Here is a 14,056-nt window from a genome sequence, read left to right as displayed (position 1 = left end):
TTATGTGAGAATATTATGCCCTTATATATATGGGACCTGAGCATCTTGGGATTTTGGAGTATGGCACTGGGGGTCCTCAAACTAATCCCCTCAGACAAAAGGGATGAGTGCATAATGAGAACAACAGCACTACTTTACATTTTTGCAATTTTCTTAAATGCCCATCTTAAGAAAAGTCAGCTGGATTCTCATATGTGCTTCTGCATTCAATCATTTGCCATATGGTGTTTTGCTGGAGACATATGACGAAAACTTAGCCTTCTACAGATATATATTGCAAAAGGGATAATTTTTTAATTAAACTTTTTTATTTTGAGAAAATTGCAAAATCACACACAGATGTTAGAAATAATAGGCGAGATCTTGTGCACCCTTAGATTCTTCAGTGGTGACATCTTGCAAAACAATAGGACAATGTCACAACCAGGAAATGGACTTTAACATGATGAGATCCAGACACTTCTGTTACTCAAATATCCCTCATGTTAACCATTTACAACTGTAGCCACATCTCTCCTTAATGTGGAGGAACCAATAATCTCTTCTCTGTTTCTCATATGACAGGCTAAGAGTATTATATAAATGAAATGCAAACTTTTGGGACTGGCTATTTCATGTAGCATACTTTTCTGGAGACTCATTCAGATTGTTGCTTGTATCAATAGTTTATGGCTTTTATCAATGAGTAATATCTGTGGTATAAATTACCACAATTTGCTTTGAAGGATATCTGGTTTGTTTCTGGTAATGGTGGTAGTTTAGTCACTCAGTTATGTCCAACTCTATGCAGCCCCAGGGACTATACACACCAGGCTCCTCTGTCCATGTGATTTCCCAGGCAAAAATACTGGAGTGGGTTGCCATTTCCTTCCCCAAGGATCTTCCTGACCCAGAGATTGAACCTGTATCTCCTGAATTCTGGGTTGATTCTTTACCAACTGAGCCACCAGGAAAGTTTGGATTGTTTCTAGTTTGGGGCTATTATGAATAAAACTTCTAGAAACATTAGTGTATAACTTTGTCAAAGCAAGTTTCCATTTCTCTGAGATTAATGAGTCATATGGTTGGAAAATGTCTCATTTTTTAGAAAACACCAAACTGTTTTCCAGAGTGGCTATACCAGTTTACATTCCAAATGGCAGCATATGAGAAACCCAGTTTCTGTTCATCCTCATAAGCATTTGCTGCTGTCACTTTTTTTTGTTGTTGTTGTTGAATTTTAGCCATGCTGAAAGTGATAGCTTACAATGAAAGGTGTCAAATTCCTGATCTTGGAAGTAGATTAACTTCAAGACCAGGAACTGGGCTTGATCACTCAGGAGCTTTTGTGTAACAGAGTTTTATTAAAGTATGAAAACAGACAGAGAAAACTTCTGACATAGACATGAGAAGGGGGACAGAGAGTGCCCCCCTCGATAGTCTAAGGAAGGGAGTTATATACTTCTTAAATTAGTTATTACAATAAATCAAAAGAATGTCTCAAGGTTGTAAAGATCTTACTAGACCCACTCTCATAATTTACATTTTAAGATAACTGGATTAGCCAAAAGATTTTCGGGAAAGGAAACTGCCCTCAAGGATGCATTGTTGTTATATAATACTTAGTACAGAGTTTAAGCTGTTTGTTACATAATCATCAGTTCCAGGCTTAAAGAAAAAGAAAAAAGAAAAAAAGGAAAAGTTTTATGTGACAAGACTGAGGAATGTAGAGGAAAAAAAAAAAAAGTCCCAGACCACTTTCTCATCCTCAGGGACCCTGGACTTCTTATCAACCTGCCTAGGAATTGACTCTCTCAAAAGGTTGAAGAAATATCTTATTCTGGTTTTAATTTGAATTATTTTAATAGCTAATGATGCTGAACACCATTTCACATGCTAATTTGCCATCTCTACATCCTTTTCATTGAAATATCTGTTCATGCATTTTTGTCTGTTTACTAATTGGACTGCTTCTTTTTTTTTTTTTTTAAACTGTTGAGTTTAGAGAGTAACTTATGTATTCTTGGTGTCTGTTGGATATGCAATTTGCAAATATTTTCTCCCACTCTGTAACTTGTCCTTTCACATTCTGAACAGTATATTTGGCAGAATGAAACTTTTTAATTTTCATGAAAATCCAACTTTTCAATTTTTCTTTTATGGATTACACTTTGGTGTGTAAGTTCAAGAGCTTTTATATAGTATAAAACTTTCTTATCTTGAAGATTTTCACCATAATTCTTTTTTTCAGATAGTATATTGTTTTACATTTTACACAAGTCTGTGATTCATTTTGAATTAATTTTTTATATAATACATTTGTGTAATAATATTCTAGTGTAATTTTGTATGAGATTTGGATTGAGCTACATTTTCTTTTGTCTGTGGATGTTCAAAACCATTGTTGAAAAAACTAACATTTCTACTAGACCAATTTGCACTTTTGTCAGACTTGCACAGTGTATTTCTTGGGTCTATTTCAGGGTTCTCTTTTTTTTTTTTTTTTTTTCATTTATCTATGTATCTTTCCCTCCAGTAATAACATGCTTTCTTAGTTACTATAGGCATATAATACATCTTCAGCTTAGGTAGACTGATTCCTTCCATTTTATTCTACTTTTTTCAAATTTATTTTAGCTATTCTAGTTCCTTTGTTTTTTGATATAAGTTTCATAATAATATTGTTTCTACTTAGAAAAACTATTGCTGATATTTGGATAGGAATTGTATTATATCTGTATACAATTTTTGGTGAATTGACATTTTTACTGAATAAGTCATCAAATACATTCATGTCTCTCCATTTATTCATATCTTTTATATTCTTTAATTAGTGTTTGCAGTTCCCAGTATATAACTGGAGCACATGTTTTGTTAGAATTACACAGATGGCACAATTTATCTCATTGTAAATGGTAGTGTCAGGTGAGTGTATGCCTCTCGGTTCTGTCTCGTCACAACAAAGATTTGAAGTGACGGACATTAAAGCCCTTGGCACAGTTCTCAGGTCTTGGACAGTCCTTGTTATAGCTCTTAGACAAATCAGTGTTACAGCTCTATTTTATTTAGAAAATAGCAAGAGAATCCATCCTCAAGGTGTGAGGGCATGCTGACCCAAAGATGCGAAGAGAAGAGAGTGGGGGAGCATGCCAGCACATGAGAGAGAGAGAGAGAGGGAGAGAGAGAGAGAGAGAGAGAGAGAGAGAGCACACTTTGGCTCCTCTTTTTATATGTTTTTTCCTCCCCCTGGGTCTGCCCTATGTAAATTGGGCTAGCCAGGAGTGCTGTTTGTCCTACTTGAGGTCCTCACTCAGGTTCTCGGACCTTCCTTTGACCTTCCTTTATTTTCACGGACTTTTCCCTTCCTTGTCTTTTAGCCACCACCATTTTGGACTCCTGTTTCCTATTCTAACTACTTAACATTCCCCCTCAAGAGATGAGAGGCCCAATTCTCTGGGAATAGGGGCATCAAGGTCTTTCTGGCTACTTCCTGCTGAACTTGGATGGTGAAGAGTATTGGGCCTTCCCCTCTTGCTAGTCTCAAGCCTCAGAGTCCTTATAGCAGTGTCCATCTAAGGGTGAGTAATATTTTCCATGGTTGGCTGTAGTTTTATATCTTTGTTGAACTGGCACTGCATGTTGTAGCTTGTTGACCTGGGCAAAGACAAAACAGGTTAGACAATTGATAATACATGGAGCAATCATAAGCAGCATCAATATAGTACAACAAGGACTAGTAGGGGCATTAGCCAATTCCAAATTCCCATGGCCAGGATGGCTCAAGTCTCTCCCTGTTCAGGAATCAGAAGATCTGTCTCCTGTCTGTTTTGGAGTACAATCTCTGTCAAGCTATGTTGGCTGTTTAGAGCTATCCTGAGAAATCTTATCCCCAGAAACCAGATTTGGGGGTGTTCATTAGAATGGCACTCATTTGTAGTTCTGAATAGGTATCTGAGATCTCCCAGGGGCTCACAGGTGTATTGAGTGTCCTCTTCTGTTTCCTTCCATGGCTTGACTCGTGAGTAGTGAATCCAGGAGTCATGTCCTAGTACCTTGACTGCTGTGGGGCTAGAAAGTATTACAGGGTAGGGGCCCTTCCATGTGGGCTGGAGTTGAGCCTTTGGAGACCCATCTTTCCAGACTTTAATTAGGACTTGAGTTCCTGGAGCATATAGTGGTGACTCCTTAGAATCTTTTGGGTCCTGGTTCATACCCCATAAGCATATATCCTGTTGGAATTGTCCAGTGGCCATGGTATAAGAATGGAGGGTCTGAACTTCTGGATATAGGAAGAGGTCATTGACATAAAAAAAAAAAAAGTCTCCCATATAGCATTTCATAAGGTCTAAGACCAACCTGTTCCTTAGGGGCAATACAGGTGTGAAGGAGAGCCATTGGTAAAGCCTCCTTCCATCCCAGGGAGGTCTTTTGGGTTATCTATTTTATTGCTAATTTTAAGAATTGGTTGGCTCTTTCTACTTTTCCTGAAGACTGAGACCTCCAGGCACAATGGAGATAATAAGTAATGCCCAATACTTTAGAGACCCCTTGGGTGACCTTAGAAGTAAGTGATGTCCCATTGTCATTTTGTAATGACCAAACCTTGGAATGATTTCATGGAGCAGTTTTTTTTACCAACCCCTCAGCCTAGAGCTCCCCTCGTGGCACAGATGGTAAAGCGTCTGCCTGCAATGCGGGAGACCGAGGTTCGATCGCTGTGTTGGGAAGATCTCCTGGAGAAGGAAATGGCAACCCACTCCAGCATTCTTGCCTGGAGAATCCCACGGATGGAGGAGCATGGTAGGCTAGAGTCCATGGGGTCGCAAAGAGTCAGACACAAGTGACTGACTTCACTTCACTCACTTCACTTTCAGCCTTCTCAGTCCAGGTGGAAAAGCTTTCAATCCATCCTATGAATGTATCTCTCATGACTAATAGGTATTTATACCCTTGAGAAAATGGCGTCTGGGTGAAGTCCATCTGCCAGTCCTCTCCTGGGTAGGCCCCACATTGTTGGATGGGCTGGGCCAGCTGGGATCTTCGAGCTCTTTGGGGGTTGTTTAACTGGCAAATGGGACAAGAGGAGGCCTTATAGTTGTTTGTAGGCCTGTTTCTCTGAAGGACCTTTCTAATAATCTTTGGAGGGCCTTTTCTCCTAAATGAGTAGTGGCATGTAAGGAGTTAACCAACTTCCATTGAGTTTCCCAAGTAGAAAAAGGAGTCCCTGCTTTTGGAACCACTCCATATGATCTTCTTTAAAGCCCTCACTCTTGGCTTTAAGAGTTTTACCTTCGATATATGAAGGAGTTTCTGGCAAATTAGTCTGTGGAACTAGGTTGGCAACCCCTATTAGGTCATTGTTCTGTAATGTTGCTCTCTTAGCTGGCTGATCAGCTGCTTGGTTCCCTCGTGCAACTTCCGTATTCCCTTTTTGGTGTCCTTTACAGTGGGAGACTGAAACCTCAGTGGCAGATGGACTGCCTCCAAGAGTCTAAGAATTTGATCACCATATTTGATTGGGGACTCTCACGTGGTCAAGTGGCCCCTTTCTTTCCAAATAGCAACATGTGCATGTAGCACCAGAAAGGCATACTTGGAGTCAGTGTAAAAGGCTATTCTTTTTCCTTTTCCCAGTTCTAAAGCTCAAGTCAAGGCTAAGAGCTCAAATAATTGGGCTGAAGTACCTGGTGGCAGAGGCTTAGCTTCTATGATCTCAAAATTGGAGACTACTGCATATCCAGCTCTTCTTTTTCCATCTAAGACAAAGCTGCTTCCATCAGTGAACCAGATTTTCTCAGGATTGGTCAGAGGATCTTCCGACCATCCTTCTTGGGGTTTTGTCCAGTGGTCCAAGGTTTCTAGACAAAAGTGTAAGGGGAGAGAGCCCTCGTGGGTAGGCACAAGGGTGTCTGGGTTGAGAACCTCACAAGGGGATATAGTGAGGCCTGGATTTTCCATCAGCATGACTTGATATCTGAGGACTCTTTGATCAGACATCCATAAATGGCCTTTCTCATTTAGGAGTTGTTTTACTTGGTGGCTGGTGAAAATAGTTAGTTTGCCCCCAAAGGAGAGTTTTAAAGCATCTTCTATCATGATTGCAATAGCTGTAAGATTTCGAAGGCCGGGGGGCCAGCCTTGGGCGGTTGGATCTAGCCTCTTGGATAAATAAGCTACAGGCTGGGGCTCAGATCCCAACCTTTGAGTTAACACTCCCAAGACTATTCCCTCTCTTTCATGGACATAAAATTAAAATGTTTTTTCTGGGTCTGGCAACCTCAAGGCAGGTGCCTGAGTTAAGGCCTGTTTTAGTGTAGCCTCTGCCTTCTTTTGAGGAATTCCCCACATCAGTGGGATTAAATCTTCCCATCCCTTTAAGCTCTCACATAAGGGCTGGTCAATTAGACCATAGTTGGGTATCTAGATTCTACAATACCCAGTTAGCCCCAGGAAAGCTCGCAACTGTTTTCGAGTTGTGGGGAAGGGCAACTGAAGGGTTCCTTGTACCCGATCAGAGGACAGCTTCCTGGCCCTGTGTGTAATCTGACCTCCCAGGTAAGTGACCTTTGTCTGACCATCTGTACCTTAGAATTGGAGACTTTATATCCCCTTTCTGCCAAAAAGTTTAGAATTTGAATTGCATGTTGTTGGACATTTTTGTTTTGTTTTGTTTTTTCAGTCTGGAGAGCAGATTAGTAGGTCATCTACGTAGTATAATATTTCCCATTAGGTCCCAGGTCCAGATCTAGGATATCCTGACTAAAGGCCTGTCTAAACAAGTGGGGGCTATCTCTGAACCCCTGAGGTGATACTGTCCAAGTCATCTGTTGGTGTCTTTCTCCTGGGGCCTCCCACTCAAAGGCAAAAAGATATCAGGTTTCTTTAGCCAGTGGTATGCAAAAAAATGCATCTTTGAGATCCAAGACTGTAAACCACTTGGCACTGGGTGGGATTTCTCCCAAGATTACATAGGGATTGAGTACTGTGGGATGAAGTGGGACTACAGCTTCATTTATGATCCAGAGATCTTGAAGCATTTGCCAGGTTCTGTCCTTTTTCTTTAGTGAGAGGATTGGGGTGTTACATGTTGAATTGGTGGGGACCAATAGCCCACAAGCAAAGAATTTATTTATTAAAGGCTGTAGTCCTTCCCCAGAGAAGGCGATGACACCCCACTCCAGTACTCTTGCCTGGAAAGTCCCATGGATGGAGGAGCCTGGTGGGCTGCAATCCATGGGATCACGAAGAGTCGGACACAACTGAGTGACTTCACTTTCACTTTCCACTTTCACGCATTGGAGAAGGAAATGTCAACCTACTCCAATGTTCTTGCCTGGAGAATCCCAGGGACAGGGGAGCCTGGTGGGCTCCCGTCTATGGGGTTGCACAGATTTGGACACGACTGAAGTGACTTTACAGCAGCAGCAGCAGCCCCTCCCGAGCCTCTCTTTTGAGGGGATATTGTTTCTGGTTAGGAAACCAAGTGGGATCTCAGAGGACAATGATGACAGGTTCAGTTTTGTGGGCTCGTCCAGGAATTCCCTGGTCCCACACCTGGGGGTTAATTTTGTCCTCTCATAGTTTTTGGTACCTCTCTATGGGAGAAGGTGTAATGGGTTCTTCAGTAGTAACCAGAAGCTGTAGGGGCCTAGGGGCTGAAAAGCTCCCCATCAAAAGGGTGGTCCCGAGTTTAGTGAGTATATCTCTTCCCAATAAGGGAGTAGGACACTCAGGGACCACTAGAAACTGGTGGGAAAGTATTTGTCCATCCCAGCAACAAAGGGCATGGGTGACTCTTTTAGTAATTGCTTTTTCTGTAGCATCCAAAATGATACAGGTTTGGGAGGAGAAGGCTCCGGAATAGGAGATCAAGACAGAGATAGGTAGCCTGCATGTCAACCAAGAAATTCTCGGACCTACCTGCCACACTCAGTTGCACCCCTGGCTCTAGCCCATGATGGTTATCTGTGACAGACAGGCTGGCTGGAGTGGACCGCTTCAGTCCTATTGAACCATCGTGAGGGAAAGCTTGGTGCTTGACCCTGAGGCTCTTGGGTCCCTAGGGCAAAGTGCCACCCAATGTCCCAGTTGATGGCATTCATAGCAAGCCATTTTAGGAGACTTGTCATGGTTTGGACACTGTTTGGCCCAATGCCCCGCCTGTCTACAGATTAGGCATTTGCTTCATGCTTTGTCCTTCAAGAATTCAGGGTTTGCCATAGGGCTTCCCTGGAGGGTGGCCAGCATCTGGGCATGCCTTGTCTCTTTCCTTCTCTCCTTCTCCTGGGCCTTGGCCTCCTTCTCCTGTTCTCTGTTATAAAAGGTATTGGTAGATGTCTAGACCATCTCATCTAAAGAGGCAGCAGGGTCCTGCTGCTGTAGCTGTTGCAACTTAATTCTGATATCTGATGCACATTGGGACAGGAATTTGTCCTTTAAAATCACCTGTCCCTCCTAAGAGTCTAAGTCCAGATTGGTAAACTTTTGGAGAGCCTCTTTTAACCTTTACAGAAAGGCAATGGGGTTCTCATTGGGCTCCTGAGTTATTGCTGAGACTGGGCACAGTCCCACAAGTAATAGGCTTCCTTCTGTTTCCATGGGTGGACTTCCTTATGGGTGAGTCTTTTTGAAGCTTATCCTACCCAGCACTGTTGTAACCTGAGAGTCAGGCATTCCAGGTCAGGGTGCAGATCCCCAGGCAGGCTGAGGCATGACAGCCTCCTGGAGATCCAGTCCCCAGGCAGCTCGAGGCGTGACGACCCCTTGGGACCACAGGACTGGCAGATCCCTGAGCAGGTTGAGGTGTGACAACCTTTTGAGGATCAGATCCTTAGGCAGGTCAAGGCAGGTTGACCTCCTGGGACCCTCAGACTGGAGTTGGGCATCCCCAAGATCTCCAGCATGACCAGTGCTGGGTAGGATTAAGGTGTTGTAATCTTAACTCATTACTGGTTTGTCCAACATGGATGGGAATAGATATGATGTAAAGTAATCCAAGCCTGTGCCCTGAGACTGGGAAACAGTGTAACAGTCATAAGCCTTATCTTCTTACTGTTCTAATGGATTGTAAGTCACTGATTTCTTCCCCTAGTCCTCCTTAAGAGCAGGTTAGGATGTCTCCAATAGTAAATATGTTGTTGTCATAGACCCACTTTAGGTAATAACAGAAGTAGTGACAAAGGAGTGGGTTATCTGGCCCTGTTAGGGACATTAAGGTATTTTAATAATAGGCTGGGTGGAGCAATGTTGCCTACAAGGGGGCAGGGCCCAGATTGTAGGAGTTACTAATTGGCTTAAGAACAAATTTGTCAAGAGGCAACAGACCAGATGTTCCATTAAAGTGGAGTGGAGATTTGATCCAAGGATGTGTTTGTAACTTTAGGAGAAGGGTGGTAAGGGTTTCGGCCCAAACGGCTGGCTGGGCTAACTCCCAAAGTGGCAACATTATCCCTGGAAACCCAATTGCTTTTGAAAGGATGCCAACTTATGGACTTCTAACAGGCACTGTGTGCCCTCCCCCACCCTAGCGGGTTCACTGAGAGATGCTGGTGTTGCACATGTTTCAGGAAAAATGGAAGATGAAGTTATTTATTATACAGTACTTCCCTCTCAAAGGCCAGCTATTTTCTGCTTGTCCCTGCAGAAGATTGTAGAGGCAACATTGTGGGCTTGGACGGGGCTCAGGAAAAGAGCATGAAACAGGAGGGAAGGGGGCAGAGTTCAACCTTTGAAAGAATGACATAGCACAAGGGCATAATGTAAACCAATTAAAATCAATTGGGTCCAAGATGACAAGTTAAATTCAAGTAAACCTTAATCCCCAATCTGTAAGCCAAAAGACATACCCAGAGGTGGCAGGACAGCTCTAAGGCACTGTCAAAAGACAGAGGAGTGGGTGGCTCCCCAATGGTTGGGATGATCCTCCCACTCGTCAGCATATGAATTCACCCTGCTAGCAAAACCTAGACAGGCCAAATTCCATGGCCCCAGCCCTTGTCTTGGACTGTGAAGAAAGCTGAGCACTGAAGAATTGATGCTTTTGAACTGTGGTGTTGGAGAAGACTCTTAAGAGTCCCTTGGACTGCAAGGAGATCCAACCAGTCCGTTCTAAAGGAAATCAGTCCTGGGTGTTCTTTGAAAGGAATGACGCTAAAGCTGAAACTCCAGTTCTTTGGCCACCTCATGTGAAGAGTTGACTCATTGGAAAAGACTCTGATGCTGGGAGGAATTGGGGGCAGGAGGAGAAAGGGCCGATAGAGGATGAGATGGCTGGATGGCATCACTGACTCGATGGACGTGAGTTTGAGTGAACTCCGGGAGTTGGTGATGGACAGGGAGGCCTTCTGTTGCTGCTGCTGCTGCTGCTGCTGCTAAGTCGCTTCAGTCGTGTCTGACTCTGTGTGATCCCATAGAGGGCAGCCCACCAGCATCCCCCATCCCTGGGATTCTCCAGGCAAGAACACTGGAGTGGGTTGCCATTTCCTTCTCCAATGCATAAAAGTGAAAAATGAAAGTAAACTCGCTCAGTCATGCCCAACTTCTATCGACCCCATGGACTGCAGCCTACCAGGCTTCTCCATCCATGGGATTTTCCAAGCAAGAGTACTAGAGTGGAGTGCTATTGCCTTCTCCACAGGGAGGCCTGGCGTGCTGCAATTCATGAGATTGCAAAGAGTCGAACACGACTGAGTGACTGAACTGAATTGAGCCCTTGTCCTCGGCAATGGCCCACACCCTGAAGAGTGTGCATCTCTCTGAATCCTAACTAATCTACCCCTTACTTATTGCTTTGTCTATCTCTGAATTTTTGCAGTGAGACATCAGAGCCTGAGCTTCATTAGGTCCTGAAGCCAGGCATCCTGGATTTTGGCTGGGCTCAAGTCCCAGGAGAGAGCTGAAGGACTTGAGTCCCAGGAGAGAGCTGAAGGACTCGAGTCCCGGGAGAGAGCTGAAGGGAGAAAAAAGCAGTAGGAAAAACATGCCAACGGACCCCCTTTATAGCCTGCTGGAAAATCTGCTAAATATCTGACCTGTGCTGACAGTTTTCATTGGCCTGATCCTTGGCACAGAGAAGATTTAAGATAGAAGAACCCCCACTGACTTGGGTAACAGCTACTGGGGTTCAGCAGATAGTGACTTTGGGACATACCAAAGAGAGCATGTCCAGAGTCCCTCAGTTGCACCCACTGCTGCCCATCTGTTCATGGGGGGTTTGAGGAAACAAGGAATGAGAGATTGTAAAGGAATTAAGATTTTGTTAGGCATATGTCCCTCCAGCCATAGGCGTGAGGACCTCCTACCTTAACCAGAGGTCTTCTGGAATCTGAGACTGAGCCGCATGAGCTTTCTGCTGAGTTCGTTTTTCACTGTCTGGGTTTCCAGCAGGATAGGCCTCTTGTCACTTCCTTTGTGCTGGGTTTTCTTCACATTCCGCTTCTACTACGAGAGAGCGTTCACTGAGTTAGTCTCTGGGGCGGGGAGGAGGGGGGAGGGGGACCTCGCCGAGGTTGTTTCAGCCAGGTTAAACCCAAGTCACGGCACCACAGATGTCAGGCAAGTATATGCTCCTAGGTTCTGTCTCGTCACAACAAACATTTGGAGTGACAGACATTTAAAGCCCTCGGCGCGCCACAGTTTTCGGGTCTTGAACAGACCATGTTATAGCTCTCTTAGACAAATCAGTGTTACAGCTCTATTTTATTTAAAAAAATAGCAAGAGAATCCATCTTTGAGGCATGAGGGCATGCCTACCCAGGATGCAAAGAGAACAGAGTAGGGGAGCGCTGGAGAGAGAGAGAGAGAGAGAGAGAGAGAGAGAGAGAGGTGCTTTGGCTCCTCTTTCTATATGTTTTTCCTCCCCCTGGGCCTGTCCTTTGTAAATTAGGCTAGCCAAGAGTGCTGTTTTTTCTACTTGAGGTCCTCACTCAGGTCCTCGGATCTTTCTTTGACATTTCTTTGTTTTATTTTCGCGGGCTTTTCCCTTCCTTGCCTTTTAGCCACCGCCAGACTCCTATTTCCTATTCTAACTACCTAAGAGTAGTATGCTTTTAACCTCAGAGTCCAGGTGTTCACTGAGACTGTAAATGTTGTTGATTTTTCATCTTGTGACTTTGTTGATCAATTGTTAGTTTAGGGAGTTATTTTGTAGCTTTTTTGGTATTTTCTGTATAGACAATCTTGTCATCAGCAAAGATGGACAGTTTTGTGTCTTCCTTTCCAATCTATGTGACATTTCCCCTGCCTTAAACCCGGGTTGAAAGTCCAATCTTGAATTCAGGAGTCCCCTCTGTACCAGTAGAGTGGGGAGGGTGTGGGAGGCCTCATTCCTGCCTCTCAAGGATGGAAGTCATTTTCTTCACTGAGACTTTGTTGGACTGGGTGAGAATGAAACCAAAGTTTTATCTGAGTGTTTAACTGGAGTAGAGCTCTTACTGTCTAAAATTTTAGTCTTTTTAGACTGAGGAAGGCTGCCCCTTCCCTTGTCCTTTGACTGAAAATAGAAGGCTTTTGGGGGGAAGATTTTTTTTGTCTGTATGGGTTGTCAGCTTGTTTTGCACCCAGAGACAAAAAGAAAATCCAGGAGTTCATCCTCTTGTCATTCCCTGGGCCCTGAGTTCTGGCTAGTCTCAACCTTTCAAGATGTTCTTAGGCTTGTTTTATATAATGACCAGGGTTTTTATGAGTATTTAACAGGAAGGAATGGGCTTCCCAAGTGGCTTAGTGGTAAAGAATCTACCTTCCAATGCAAGGAGACTCAGGAGATGAGGGTTCAATCCTGGAGGAGAAAAATGGCAATCCATTTTGGTATTCTTGCCATGGACAGAGGAGCCTGAAGGCTATAGTCCATAAGGTCACAAAGAGTCCAATACGACTGAGAAACTGAGAAAGCAAAGTAAGAGGGAATAAGGAAAAATATGTCTACTCCATTTTCCCAGGAAAAGTCTTAGAGTCAAGGATATTTTTAAAATACTCTGCTGAGAAATATTAATATATATATATATATATATATATATATATATATATATATATATAATTGCTTTTTCTTGAAAAAGAGACCAAGTAACATAATCTATTTTTCAAACAGTTCAGTTCAGTCACTTAGTCATGTCCGATTCTTTGCAACCCCATGAACCGTAGCATGCCAGGCCTCCCTGTCCATCGCCAACTCCTGGAGTTTACCCAAACTCATGTTCATTGAGTCCATGATGCCATCTAACCATCTCATCCTCTGTTGTCCCCTACTCCTTCTGCCCTCAATCTTTCTCAGCATCAGGGTCTTTTCAAATGCGTCAGCTCTTCACATCAGGTAACCAAAGTACTGGAGTTTCAGCCTCAACATGAGTCCTTCCAATGAACACCCAGGACTGATCTCCTTTAGGATGGACTGGTTGGATCTCCTTGCAGCCCAAGGGACTCTCCAGAGTCTTCTACAACACCACAGTTCAAAACCATCAATTCTTCTGTGCTTAGCTTTCATCACAGTCCAACTCTCACATCCATACATGACTACTAGGAAAACCATAGCTTTGACCAGATGGACCTGTGTTAACAAAGTAATATCTCTGCTTTTTAATATGTTGTCTAGGTTGGTCATAATTTTCCTTCCAAGGAGCAAGTGTCTTTTAATTTCATGGCTGCAATCACCATCTGCAGTGATTTTGGAGCCCCCAAAAATAAAGTCTAACACTTTAAATAGTGTCAAATAGTCCCATCTATTAGCCATGAAGTGATGGGACCAGATGCCATGATCTTAGTTTTCTGAGTATTGGGTTTTAAGCCAACTTTTTCATGTTCCTCTTTCACTTTCATCAAGAGGCTCTTTAGTTTTTAGGCTTTTTAGTTTTTCTTCACTTTCTGCAATAAGGGTGGGGTCATCTGAATATCTCAGGTTATTGATATTTCTCCCAGCAATTTTGATTCCAGCTTGTGTTTCTTCCAGCCCAGTGGTTCTCATGATGTACTCTGCATATAAGTTAAACAAGCAGGATGACAATATACAGCCTTGACATACTCCTTTTCTTATTTGGAACCAGTCTGTTGTTCCATGTCCAGTTCTAACTGTTGCTTCCTGATCTGC

The sequence above is a fragment of the Bos taurus genome, chromosome 4 (genome assembly GCF_002263795.3).
Source record: "Bos taurus isolate L1 Dominette 01449 registration number 42190680 breed Hereford chromosome 4, ARS-UCD2.0, whole genome shotgun sequence".
NCBI classification, from domain to species: Eukaryota; Metazoa; Chordata; class Mammalia; order Artiodactyla; family Bovidae; genus Bos; species Bos taurus.
Note: the sequence above shows the minus strand (reverse complement) of the source record.